Raw genomic sequence first — 13344 nt, 5'->3', positions numbered from 1 at the left:
TTGGAACAGATGATATAATATAGCAGGAGTGTTATTACGGAAAACGCGCCATCTCTCTCTCTCTAGCCCGTCTCGCTCCGCGTGCGGATTGATTAATAATACACGGGGTACGCCGGCGACGTAATTAAATTTGTCAGGCGTGAAATCTATATCGCGCGCGTTATTCCGATTTTACGCGCGTCGCATAGATCACGCGGAACAACGATCCTTACACAGGACGCCGGCCAGCAGCAACGACACGTCCCATCGCGCTCTGGCATCGCAGTGACATGCATAATTCTCAGGTGTATGTATTACATACGTATACACATACGCGAATACCACCGTGTATTTTCCGTCCTCCCGCATTTGCGATAATATTGAAAAATCTTGTCCAATATTTTGCTACGCGCTTGTAAAGTTTAATTAGAAATGTTGAGCAGTGCATTATCACGTGTTACTCCAACATTATGCGGGATATAAGTCTGCTTTTCTAATTCGGAGAAGATAAAAAATGTAGAGTAATTTTAAATACGTGGGAAAAATTTTAGAAGATGATTCTCTGTCAAAAATTAAGGTGATCCTATACATTTTTGTGATTTCCGTCCTGTTTTATCGACAAAATGTGAGGTTAGATAAACTGTAAATCTAATTATCGGCTATACGGATTGTTTCTTACTCGAAATTAGAACGCTTCGTTCTTTGTTAATATTAATACTTTAATTTGTGAGTCACTATACAGATTGATAAGTCTTTTTCCTGTACAAATTAAAGTATTAATATTAACAAAGGGCGAAGCGTTTTAATTTTGGATAAAAAACAATTCGTATAGCCAATAAATAGATTTATAGCTGATTCTAACCTCATTTTGTCGATAAAACAAGAATGAAACTTTATAATTAGGTTATCTTAGGATTCCCTTAAGAGAGGTTTTTCATATAAACATATACTTTTATTTATGTATATTCCTCTCTGAGGAGTTACACTCTTCCAAAAAAAATTATATAAAAAGCTTTTTATTTTTTTTTTTCAATTTTTGAATGAGTTAAAAATTGAAATTTGATGTATATTTTCCATTAGTAAAAAGGATAATTAATATTTTTTAATTTTTTTCTCCCGTATCGTTATACATATGGGGATGAAACTAGCAACCCCTATTACATTTAACAACCTTTTAAGGATCGAATTATGATCATTTAAAAATATGCATTTTTTAAATTTTTTCGTGAAATCAATAGTTTGCAGAAAAAATTAAAATACATTATCATGCATAGCATGTTGCTAAATGACATAAGTTTCGAATTACGAAAAGTTGAATTTTATAACAAAAACACACTTTGGTACCCGGATATTCATACACTGATAAAAAGTTGAGAAAAATTTATAATATTGATACAAGATTTGAAAAAAAAAAGTAAAGTTTTGCTTCTACGTTGTTAGTTTAATATTATAAATAAATATTACAGCGGTGAAATAAAATAAATTTCTGGGTACTTTTGTATATACCTTTTGTTGTAAGTTTCGCGCACAAAAGAGTCTTGCGAGGCTCTAAGGCGAAACGTGAGGCAATCCAGGTTTATATCGAAGTATCGATCAATAGTCTTCGCGAATCGCAACTTTGAGACCGATTGAAGGCTGCGGTTCTTTGATAAAACCCGCTGTCTTATTTCCATTTGACTTTGGGAGTTCAGCATTTCGTCGCTCACTTGCTCTATCAGTTTTCCCTCTCTTTCTCTCTTTCTCTCCTGCTTTAAGAGGAAAAGACCCAACTTGATCTTGCCGGCAAAATAATAAAAGAAATTCGTTTAAAATTCACGAGCCACGCTTTTCGATCAAAGGCTCCATTTGATTCGAGCGTTTAACCAGGAACTAAAGAGCCCGGTCTCAAAGTGAGGATCTAGAAGAATTCGCAGGATTTTGAAGATCCTAGGATCTTAAGGAAAAAGAAGCCAGACGGCGAGTTTAGTAAGACAAAGTACACTAGAAAATTTATATAACATGTATAATATCAAATTTCCCTTTGATTGCAATTTCCGGAATAAATTATTTGAATAATGAAAAAAAGGTTAGATTAGGTTAGGGAAAATTTTCTCGAAGATGCGCGAAGAGAGATAAGACCGACGTCGACGTGACGGTAATTTATTCAGAAAACATTAACGTCATCTCTTTTCGCTCATCTTCTTCGTCTTCCTTTTTTTTTTTCAAGATAGATTTAAGGACGATTAGGTCCCCGGCAGAGTTTACATTGCGCATAAAGACGCTTCCGATAACATTGAGGCGTAGCATTGAGACGCGATAAGCGCGGAGTTAATTCGGCCAGGCGCTATCATGCTCCAAAATCCGAATCCAAACTGCTCCCGGGATGCGACGGTCCGTTGAATGTTTGACCGCACAATATTTGATACCGCCGTCCGTAGATATCCCGCTTCCCGGATCTAATCGTGGCTCGACCCAGATAATGGCTGACAGAAGCAAAGCTGCAGAACTGTTCGCGATTCGAAACGCACACGGATATACGTACGAGATTCGATGAGCAAAGTGCATATAACTCGGCCGCATAGTGAGTGCATCAAATATGCATACGGATTCTTCGATATTTGATAATTTCCCCCTACGCAACATTAAAACGCGTCAGTGCGCCCTTAAATAACGTTTTGTATACTGTCCCCAGAATTTATTCTACATCCTATACTGTTTCTTGAATAAATATTGAACTTATATAGATGCAAAATATTTAATAAGCTATATATTTGTGTATGTAAATAAATTGATTTATCAAAGAGCTACTTTAAATAAATTATATTTAATATATGCAGAATACATTATTAAACTTGTCAGCTATTAAATGTGTGTTAAAACATCCGTTTTTAAATTTCTTGTTAACTCATCATTTTACTCTTTTTTATGTATATATAATTATATTATTTTAGAAACAAGATTTATATATATAATCAATCCAAATGTTATGTTTCAATATTATCATGTAAAACTTTTAAAAACTGTAATTTTCAATTAATTATTCAACGAGAAATTATAATTGTTTAATATCGTATATACAATATCATATATATATATAATTTCGTATATATGTAATTAAACAATTTTAATTATTGTTTAATAATTAATTATATATATTTGCATAATTAATATTAATAATATAAAATATTATATATATATATATTGTATATATACCATATATGTATATAGATTTAGAATTTATAAGCTTTTTGAAGTCATAAAATAATTTGCCTTTAGAGCGTGATGTGCTTCCTGTCATCGGCGTGACAAATTGAAAAAAATAGCTCGGGATTGCTCGTCAATTCCATTTGAAAGTTGTATTCACCGACGTAGGTGCAAACAAGTGGTAGATTAATATCACGCGACAGTTTAATTGGGACGGCGTGGATTAAACTGGAAGCGCGCGGGAAGGGTCAGTTGGACATTTTTCATGGCCAAGCCAAATAAATAGGGCCGTCCAGTTTGGCGGCCCTGACGAGCAGATAAATTCCTGTCACGTCGTCGTTTCCCCTACCTTCTCCTCCCCCAACCACTCCTCTTTACGCCGCGAGTACCCCCTTCTGTCCCGTCGATTTATTCCAAAAATTGCAATAAAGTTAGCCTCTGATAGCGGAGTGATTTTGCTTCAATGGAAAAAAACAGAGAAAGAGGGAAAAAAAATTCCGGATGGGAATTGGCACAGCTCGCTTTCAATCGCGTCGCATTTGTACCGTCGATTCGATCAGCTGGCGCCAAGAGGGCGAACAATTGACCAGAAAGCTCGGAAGGATCAACGATATCGCACCCCTGGAAGCAAACCCCTTCCTTTTCTAAGCGAAAACGGGGGATATCCCAACCTCGTCCTTCACCGCGAAGTAATCTCGTCTCTGACGAGGGCGCGAAAAGAAGCTATCGGGGAATCGGAGGGAAAATTGAGGGAGGATAATATCCTCTCCCGGCATCCATTTCGGGTCGCAGTTTCGCGAGGCAGGTACGAGGCATCCAAGACAAGCCGGGCTAAGTTCGTCCTTATTGTTCCGCGAATTGGATTCGGCGGGCTTAGACAGGAGGCTCCCTCTGGAAAATGTTGCGGCCGTATCGTCATTGGCTGGTTAGAGGTATCCTCTATCGTCGCTTAGGGACTTTCTCCCTGTCTCTTTCTTTCCTGCGCAGGATGGTACTTATCCACCCTCTTGCAAACTTTCCTAGTAGATTCTGTGCGCTAACAAACTTACGTGAATCCTTTGGTATTTACGGTAAATCGCCCTGCGTTGTATAGAGCTGCGCATTCGAAGGAAATTTGCGTCCTTAAGTCCTTAAATAGGATTTTCAAACTTGAACTTTGCCCGGAGATCTTAGAATTGTTTGGACCGTGTGTTTCTGCGTCGCTTTTGTACTCTGATATATGAAAAGGGGCAGCATTTAATATTAAATTGTCGAAATATTGCAGGTTAAGTTAAATTAGGTTAGGTTAGAGTTCTCTGATTGGTTCCGCCATTTATAGCCATTTAAGAAATGAGTAAGAAAGAGACAAAGTTATTCGAGACATGTTGTAGTTATGTATTAGTATATAATGTATGTACAGGTACAATACCAGTTCGCTATTATTGCTATTAATGGCGGCTTGTCTTAACTCTAACTAGAGGAACGCTAGGTTAGATTAGGTTCTCTGACATCTCATGCAGGTGTCATGAGATTGTCAAACGAAAATTAATTGCAATTAATTCGAATTCTTACATGTTCTCGTAATCCTTCTCCGTCTAATATTTTTATCCATGCGTCTTAACCTTTCGTGCTATCCATTATTATTTCTCGTAATAATGCCAATCTATAACTCCATAACGTCAGCTTTTTATCCAACTCTCTTCCTCTTGCTCTCTCTTTCTTTCTTTCTCATAGGGTCACTCGGAGAACTCCTAGGTGGTCTTCCGACATTCCGTTTCCGTTAGAAACGACCATGGTGCAACAAACAACCCACGGGTTATTTGTCTTCGTTCAGTATACCGAGGAAAGCGAGTAGAAGAAAGTCGGAAGAAAAGTAGGGAGCGAGGAAGGAAGAAAGCTAAGAGGGATGGAAACACGGAACACGGAAGGGCTGAGAGGGTTATGAAGAGAATTCGCGAACGCAGCCGCAGCTGCGTCGCGCTTTCAAAAAAGCCTCTGCCTGAGGATTTCGTTTAGTCTCACGAGAGAAGACGCGGAATTTCGCCCCCGTCCTGAGGGAATTTTTCATTTAGCCCCGCATTATTTATACGCACGCTTTGGCGACCTCCCAGAATTCTCCGCGAATGTTTCATGCGGAAATTAACGTGCCGTGTCTGCATCTTTCTGAAAATGAAACTGCTTGTCTTGAGGATTCTAAATGCTGCGTCGTGTAACTAGTTTATGCTTTTCAATTTTAAAATTTATTCCAAAGCCGAGAGACTCTCAACAAACATTTTTCAGATTTTTCGAATAAATTTTAAAACTGAGGAACACTTTTTTTTTATCTAAATGTACATCTAAATATTTATTTTGAATTGAAAAGTGTAAGAGAAAAATTTATACTTATAATTGCTTTGCGAATTATGCAATTTTATTCAAAAAGGTAGTCAGTGTTAAATATATCTAGATAAAAGATAAAATTATATATGACAATTCATCTAGATAATTTCCAGATAATATTATTATATTTTTAAGACTGCTTATGTAAACACAATTATTAAAAAATTTAAATTATAAAAATGCTATAAAAATATATTTATATTTTTTATAAGTTTTTATCGTTTACTGTTAAGTTCTACTATTTAAGTATTTTTATATGCTATAATTTTAAACCAAATTATCTAAACATTATTGTAGATAATTTAGTAAAGTAACACTTTTTCATCTAAGATGCAGATATAGATAATATTTGTATTATCTATATAAAGATAATAAGATAACGCCAAAATTTCATCTGATGATCATCTATATAATTTTATTTAGCTAACAACAAGTACTAAAAAAGGCAATCCTTAATCTTATTAGTTAATTATATTCTAAGTTACTAGTGTCAAAAATTTATTCCTCGATTTCTATACTTTTACAATAACAAACCAATAAATAATTAATTACAAATTCGGGATCTTTAAATTTCTTCATCCTGATTCTTTGAATATTTTGGTCCTTTCTTTAGATCATCCTTAGTCTACCTCAGTCTACTAATAAAAAATGTATTAATACATCAGATAATCTTTTCCGATTTATTATTCGTTTCTAATTACTTATTAATTCTAAATTACAACTTTACACAATTAATGCAACATTTAACGAAGGAAATTTCGCGAGAATTAGGACAGTAGTTTCATACATATCTGCAGGGAGAGGAGCGTCCGATGGCGAGACATAGTCGGAATTTCGATAAATCGCCGGAAGGCAGCTACATTTACGGAGGTGCATTTGTATACACGCTCGCTGGGAGCGTCCTGGCGATCCACCACCTCCGATCGATCGAAGGTGGTGCAACCGGGATACTCTTTCTCTCTCTCTCTCTCTCTCTCTCTCTCTTTCTCGTCGGTGGTCCCTTGGGTCCTCTCTTTGCGTCAGCCACGAGACGCCGCTTTCTGGCTAGTCAATTTCGCGGCATTGTGCGAGAAATATGGCGGAAATGGAGTTCTTTCGTCGGTGTGTTGCGTGGTAGCTACACGTCCTCTTTCTCTCTCTCTCTCTCTCTTTCTCTTTTCTTCCCGTCAATCTCGTAAGAAAGCGCCGGCTCGTGAATAGCTTTCCGATGCTTCTCGCAGCAGACGCCACCCGCCGTGTCTTCCTGCGCCTGTCAGCCTGTCGCAGTGCATTCTCTCTCAGATGCACCGCGACGCATCTGCTATTCCAGCGACTGGCTGCCCGCTGGACCATATACCGAGTCCTAAACGAAGTTACGGAGGACAGGAATCGCGTTCAGTAAATATCAAAGTATCACGAGTCTGGGTTATTCGGAATGATATTTATCCGATTTCAATTTACCTTATTTTTCGGAAGTTCGTAAATACATAGTGATGCGCAGTGTTGTACTTAGATGATTTTAAAATTAGCTAGATACGGATGAGATAGAAATATGTATATTTAGTTTAGATAAGATAAAGATGATTTTGTTTCAAATATATCTAGATAAAAGATAAAATTATGTGATAATTTAAGGGATGGTTCTAATCCAAAAGCCCGAAAATTAACGTAATTTTTTTGAGCGAACGTAAATTTTTTTTGAAAAAACTGTTTGTGGCATTTATTAGTACATATTTGACGAATCATACAAAATTTTGTCGAGCAAAAATAATTAAAAATGGTGGCTCCAGCCCTTACTGAAGAAAGCCGTGCGCGGCGATAGTGAATGTGCGCGAAGCACTCTACAGCCCTGCCAAGTGATTTGAAACGAAAAAACGAAAAATATTCTTAAACTAGATGAAATTCGGGGGGCCTTATGAATTTCCGATTTTTAAAAAATTCTTTAAAAAAAAAATGGCGGCCATTTGAAAAAAAAAACTGTTTTTCCTATTTTTTTTGGCTTTAACGTTAAAAAAAAATATTAAAAAATTTTTTTTTGAAAGAAACGCTTCCTGAAGGCCCCCTAAATTGAATAAGCTTTAATTTGAGCCGTCAAACATCGAAATCGGTTCAGTCGTTGAAGCGGAATCGTGCTTTGCGCGCAAAAAAAAGGTGTTTCGAGAAAAACGCGTTTAAAGTTTGACGAAGAAAAATAAATAAATAAATAAATTAGATATGAAAATATCCTTTTGTCTACACATTTTCAAGACCCAAAGAATGAAAATAAAGCAACAAAAAAAAATTTTTTTTTGATCGATTTTGACTAGAACCTCCCCTTAAATAGATAATTTCCAGATAATAAATTTTATGACTGCTTATATAAACACAGTTATAAAAAAAAATATAAATTATAAAAGGTACTAGTACAAGTATTTTATATGCTATGATTCTAAACCAAAATTGTCTGAAAATTATTCTAGATAATTTAGTAAAGATAATACTTTTTTTCATCTAATACATATTTTTATTATCTATATAAAGATAAGATGACGCCAAAGTTTCATCTAGATGATCATCTATATAATTTTATTTAGATAACAGCAAACACTGACGTCATCCAAGAAGAGAACTTATCCAACTTTCGTCTCTCACGTTATAAGTTATGTTAATTTGCCTTAGAGAGTCGAGACAATAGTATCATCAATTATTAAGTACAATATTTGCTGTTATCTAAATTAAATTATATAGAGGATCATCTAGATAAAACTTTATTTTACCTTTATATACATAATAAAAATCCGGTCTATTTTTGTATACTATATAAAAATATATATTATTTATACCTACATCTTAAATGAAAGAAATGTTATCTTTACTAAATTATCTAGAATAATATTCAGATAATTTGGTTTAGAGTCATAGCACATAAAAATACTTAAGTAATAAAATTTAGTAGCGATAAAAACTTACAAAAGAAGTAAGCGATAAAAACTTATTATCTAGATAATTTGCCATATAATTTAATATTTTACCTAGAAAGCAAAATCATCCTCATCTTATTTAAGATAAATTTTCTTATTTTTATCTCATCTTTATCTAGCTAATTGTACAATTATTTAAGCACAACACTGATTAAATACTTATACACTTCAAAAATATAGTCACTTAAAGCCGTACGAATTATTTTAAATAATATACCTTAGATACTGAAGAGACATATATTATAAGTAGAAAAAAATAATACAAATAAATACGTTGTAATAAAATTAAAAATCTCACAGCCATAAACGAAAGAAGATTCTCTTGCGTTCCCCTTAATTTAATTCCCGAAAAAGGGAAGCCCCTCAAGGACTTAATTCAGGCAGAAAAAAGTTTTTACATTCACTTAATCCATCTTAAGAGCAAAAACCCGTCCTGCTTCCAAATTCTCGAGCCACTTTGCCTTTAAATCTCTGCGTATTCAAATTAACATGCAAAATCATTTGAGTCGCGCGCGATTCGAAACGCAATTACCAGGTTATTAAACGAAATTAACAAGATTTGCGCAATTTTCGCAAACAATAAGATTAAATCTCAAGCCAGCAGGACGAGTGGAAGGAATCTCTCTCTCTCTCTCTCTCTATATATATATATATATATATATATATATATATATGCATCCGGTTGAAACCGACGATTTGTATCCTCTCGCGCGAATTAACCAGAGGAGCGATGTCGTTAACCGAGCCGCATAGTGTTACCAGTTATTCGTCGCCTCGAATACAGTTGGCCAGGGGATACCCAACAGGAGGAGCCGCAAGGACTGGAGTCGGTTGTGCGGGTTTGGGGGATATCCCGACTTATGCCGGTAGTCGCGTTTATGTACACCCCGAGAAGTTGGCGAGCGGTATCTCCCGACCGTAGACTATTTGAGTTTGCCAAGTAGCAATAATTGTTCCCAGCCAGACTGTCCAGACGCTAGCGGCATTCCGCTATCGCTGAAATACTCGGCCTCCGTCCCTACGGAAAGGGTTGACCCTGCCTGAGGTTGGGATAGGTCGGTCCGGTGTAATCGAATTCCAGTCTTGTCTTTCCGTTCCCCGATCGCTGACTTGAACTCAAAGGCTTCGCGCGTAGCAAATTTGCGCCACATCGCCGTCTCATAAGAGACGCGGCGAGATTAAAAAGCTCGGGATTAACTCGGATAGCAGAAAATTTCCATCAAGAATTAAATACTTCTCACGTAACTCGTGTATATTTTCATCTTTTTTTTTTTTATTTAATTATCTAAAAGATTATTTTAAAATATTATTTTATATATATATATATAGTGACATTATATTATAAATATAAAGTAACTTTTATTTTTGGAGATAATTATAATATTATGAAAATTAAATTCTTTGAGCGCAACATCCTTTCATGACAGTTGAAACGTATATTTATTAAATGTAAATGAATTATAATTAAGGATTCGATAATTATTATTTTTTATAAAACTCGTATTTTTTAATTTAATTATCTAAAAGATTATAATAATATATTAATATAATAATATAATATTATATTAATATAATAATAATATAATGTGACATTATATTATAATTATGAAGTAACTTTTATTTTTGGGGATAATTATAAATTAAAATAAAATTCTTAGAGAATAACATCCCTTTATAACAGTTGAAACATGTATTTACTAAATGTAAATATTAAGCAAATATATAAATGTAAAATAAACTCTAATTAAGGATTCAACAATTATAATTATTAATTAACGAGTGTCTTTGTTTATTAATTTTTATTTAAAATTGGGTGGCAAAAATGTCTATTTGTACGAAAAATTGGAGCAAAATTTTCCGGAATTTTTTCTCTCCTTCTTTTCTCTTTCTCTAATTAAATGGTAGGTTTAGCCCATTTAATTCCAGTACTTTACAATATACATGAAGGAAGAAAGAAAAGAGATAAGAGAAATAAAAGAAGCAAGAACATAAGCATGAATTATAAAGATGAGATAGTGAAAGAGAGAGAGAGGGAGGGAGAGCCAGAGAGAACAAGGAGAGAGAAGAGTTCGAAGGACTAAATAATGAGAATTGATAATGCAAAGTTACTTTAAGATGCGATGAATTAATGAAGGTGAATTAAGGTTCAATTTGCAAATAAGATGAGTTAAATAAAGTAGAACATAACTGGCTGTGCAGAGCGCTAAATTGAAAAGAAGCAAGCAAGTTTGTGCCTGTAAAATAAAAACGCATAAATAAGTCCTTTAAAATCTATACTGTTTTCAATTATTGTTTTACAAATTCTCGTGAAAGTTTTTGCATTTTTTGCGCGCCTGTTTAGTCATATTTAAATGAAAAGACGATAATTTCTCGTACAAAAGTAAGTGGAAAATGTAACTTTTTTGTACGAAACTTTGTTTTAACATAGTTGGATATATTTTAATAAACATATACCTACATATGTATATACATGCTCTAACACTTACATATTTGTGTGTATGTATGTATCTATGTAATTTTGATTTTGCATTACAACCCAATTTAACGTCCTATTTGAAAATTAATTAGTTAATTATTAACAAATAGCGATAATGAGTCATACAATTCTATAACATACAATATTCTCAACTAATTCGATAATTTAACTAATTTATTAATAATCTGATTCTGTAATCTAGTTGATTGCCATATGATTATTGTAATCTGATTGCAATAATAATCTTGCATACAGTCTTATTGTTCTTTCGCCTTTCTTTTTACTCTTTACATTTTCCACCTAAATAATTATATAACTATAATTAAGTTTAATAAATAATAATATAATTATAATTAAGTATAATAGAAAGTATAGACATTATTTTTTGTTAATTTTTCTAACATATTATATTTCTTTTTCTCTCTCTTTCTCTTTCTCTAATATACTATTGCTTGAAATAAGGGGAAAGAAAATATTGCACAACTTTATAATACTGTAATATTTTTACAAGAAGAGTAAAAAAATTAATATTTAGATGAATAAATGTCGCTATTTTTAAAGCTTAAATAGAAACTCGAAAAAAAGCATGAAAGAATATTATATTAAAATACAGTTGCTCGTATTTCCACAAATTAATTATGCCCATTCCTTTTATGTTTCAGGACACTACGGGACAACGTTCGAGAAGTGAAGGAAATTGATTATAAATTAAACTAATTATCAGAAAAGAAAAATAATCGCGTAAAACGGTCGGTGAGAGGCGGAGAATGCAGTACAGAAATTTCGCAAATTATTTGTGGAATGGCGCGTTCGAGACACACACGATAATGATCGCAAAACTAATAACTCATTATCTGCAATTAGTAATTAAATTTTTTTAACGAACATAAGCGTTTTAAGTATAGAGATGCTTGAGAACATTCTGGATTGAATCTGCGCCGCCTATCGTTTGACATTTCGGAAAATCCCACAAGAGGCGACAGGCCTAATTGAAGTCATGATTCGCACAAATGGTAAGCCCTCTAATTACTACAAATTACATTATAAAATTGCCTAAATTGTCGATTCAATCATTATAATTATTTTGATTCAATCATTAAAGTGAAAATTAATTATCTTCCCAAAGGGCGATAAAATTCGATGTAAAATTGAAAATTTTTAATTTCCAATCACAAACGATATTATTTAAAATTGATTTTATTTCAAATTGACGGAGATATAAATACATTTAAAAAAAATATGGGGAATACATTTTTCAATATCCTATAAATTAGACTATTTTTAAATTGCTGTAACTCGGCAAAAAATCATCGTAGACAAAAAATTAAAAAAGCATTTTGATGCTCAAAGTTTCAACTTTAACGCGTAATTGGTGGTTTTAAAATGTATGCAATTTGAATTAAATTTTTCGAAAGAAATTTTTTTTACATTTTTTATCGACCTGTAGAGTATCAAAAATACATCATTTTAAAGGGATCCTAAACGTTCTTGAGATGTCTGTTGTTTCTTTCCTGTTTTATCGACAAAATGCGAGGTTAGATAAATTATAAATCTATTTATTAGCTATACGGATTGTTTTTTACCTGAAATTAGAACGCTTCGCCCTTATTTAATATTAATACTTTAATCTGTACTGGAAAAAGATTTATCAATCTGTATAGTCTCATATATCTTGATAACAGAATTATGAATTCTAAGAATTCATGGAAAAATGTAAATTCTATACAAATTGATAAATCTTTTTCCTGTACAAATTAAAGTATTAATATTAACAAAGGGCGAAGCGTTCTAATTTCAGATAAAAATCAATCCGTATAGCCAATAAATAGATTTATAGTTTATCTAACCTCACATTTTGTCGATAAAACAGGACAGAAATCACAGACTTTTCAACGACGTGTAGGATTATCTTAAAGGATAAAACAATATTTAGTATAAAAAGTGTTTCTTATATTTTTCAGCAGTATAATCGATTTTTGTAAATTTTTAACTTGTTTCGAAGATCCATTTTTCTCGAGAAGACTTTTCGCTTCGCGAATTTCCCTCAAATCGTAAATCGACGAGATGGATTTCGCGGCGTGTGGAGGTCGCATCATTGATAAGGAAGAGAAATTATCGGGGCGAGTGACGGGGCCGAAACAGCTTATCTCTCCTTTTTCTCCACCACGTGGCTCTCACGAGGAAAACGTGGCGCCGTTACACAACGTTGAATTTCCTTCTCCTCGCCAGACCGATAAGTACTGATTTCCATAATGGCTCCACGTACGAGTGCACTCACTTATCCCCTACCCTTCCTCGAGCTCTTTCCCGCAACCCCCTTTTCCATATACCTCATCCCCCTCCATGGGGTTGGTTCGTATGTCCCTTTTCTCGCGGAAACTTCGGGTCTTTGTAATCTTATCGCGTAAT

At 33.8% G+C, this 13344-nt stretch overlaps 1 protein-coding gene across 1 annotated transcript in view; it reads left to right on the top strand.

Moving 5' to 3' along the window:
• NLG-4 (neuroligin 4) overlaps nt 1-13344 on the top strand; it is a 309809-nt gene that overhangs the window by 57009 nt on the left and 239456 nt on the right. The window contains exon 2 of the mRNA XM_029310718.2: nt 11598-11948. The gene's annotated coding sequence lies outside the window, so the exon portion shown is untranslated. The remainder of the gene's footprint in view (nt 1-11597; nt 11949-13344) is intronic.

The sequence above is a fragment of the Nylanderia fulva genome, unplaced genomic scaffold (genome assembly GCF_048542155.1).
Source record: "Nylanderia fulva isolate GAGA-0341 unplaced genomic scaffold, ASM4854215v1 Scaffold15, whole genome shotgun sequence".
NCBI classification, from domain to species: domain Eukaryota; kingdom Metazoa; phylum Arthropoda; class Insecta; order Hymenoptera; family Formicidae; genus Nylanderia; species Nylanderia fulva.
The sequence above is the reverse complement of the archived record's forward strand: the minus strand, read 5'-3'. Positions and strand labels throughout refer to the sequence as shown.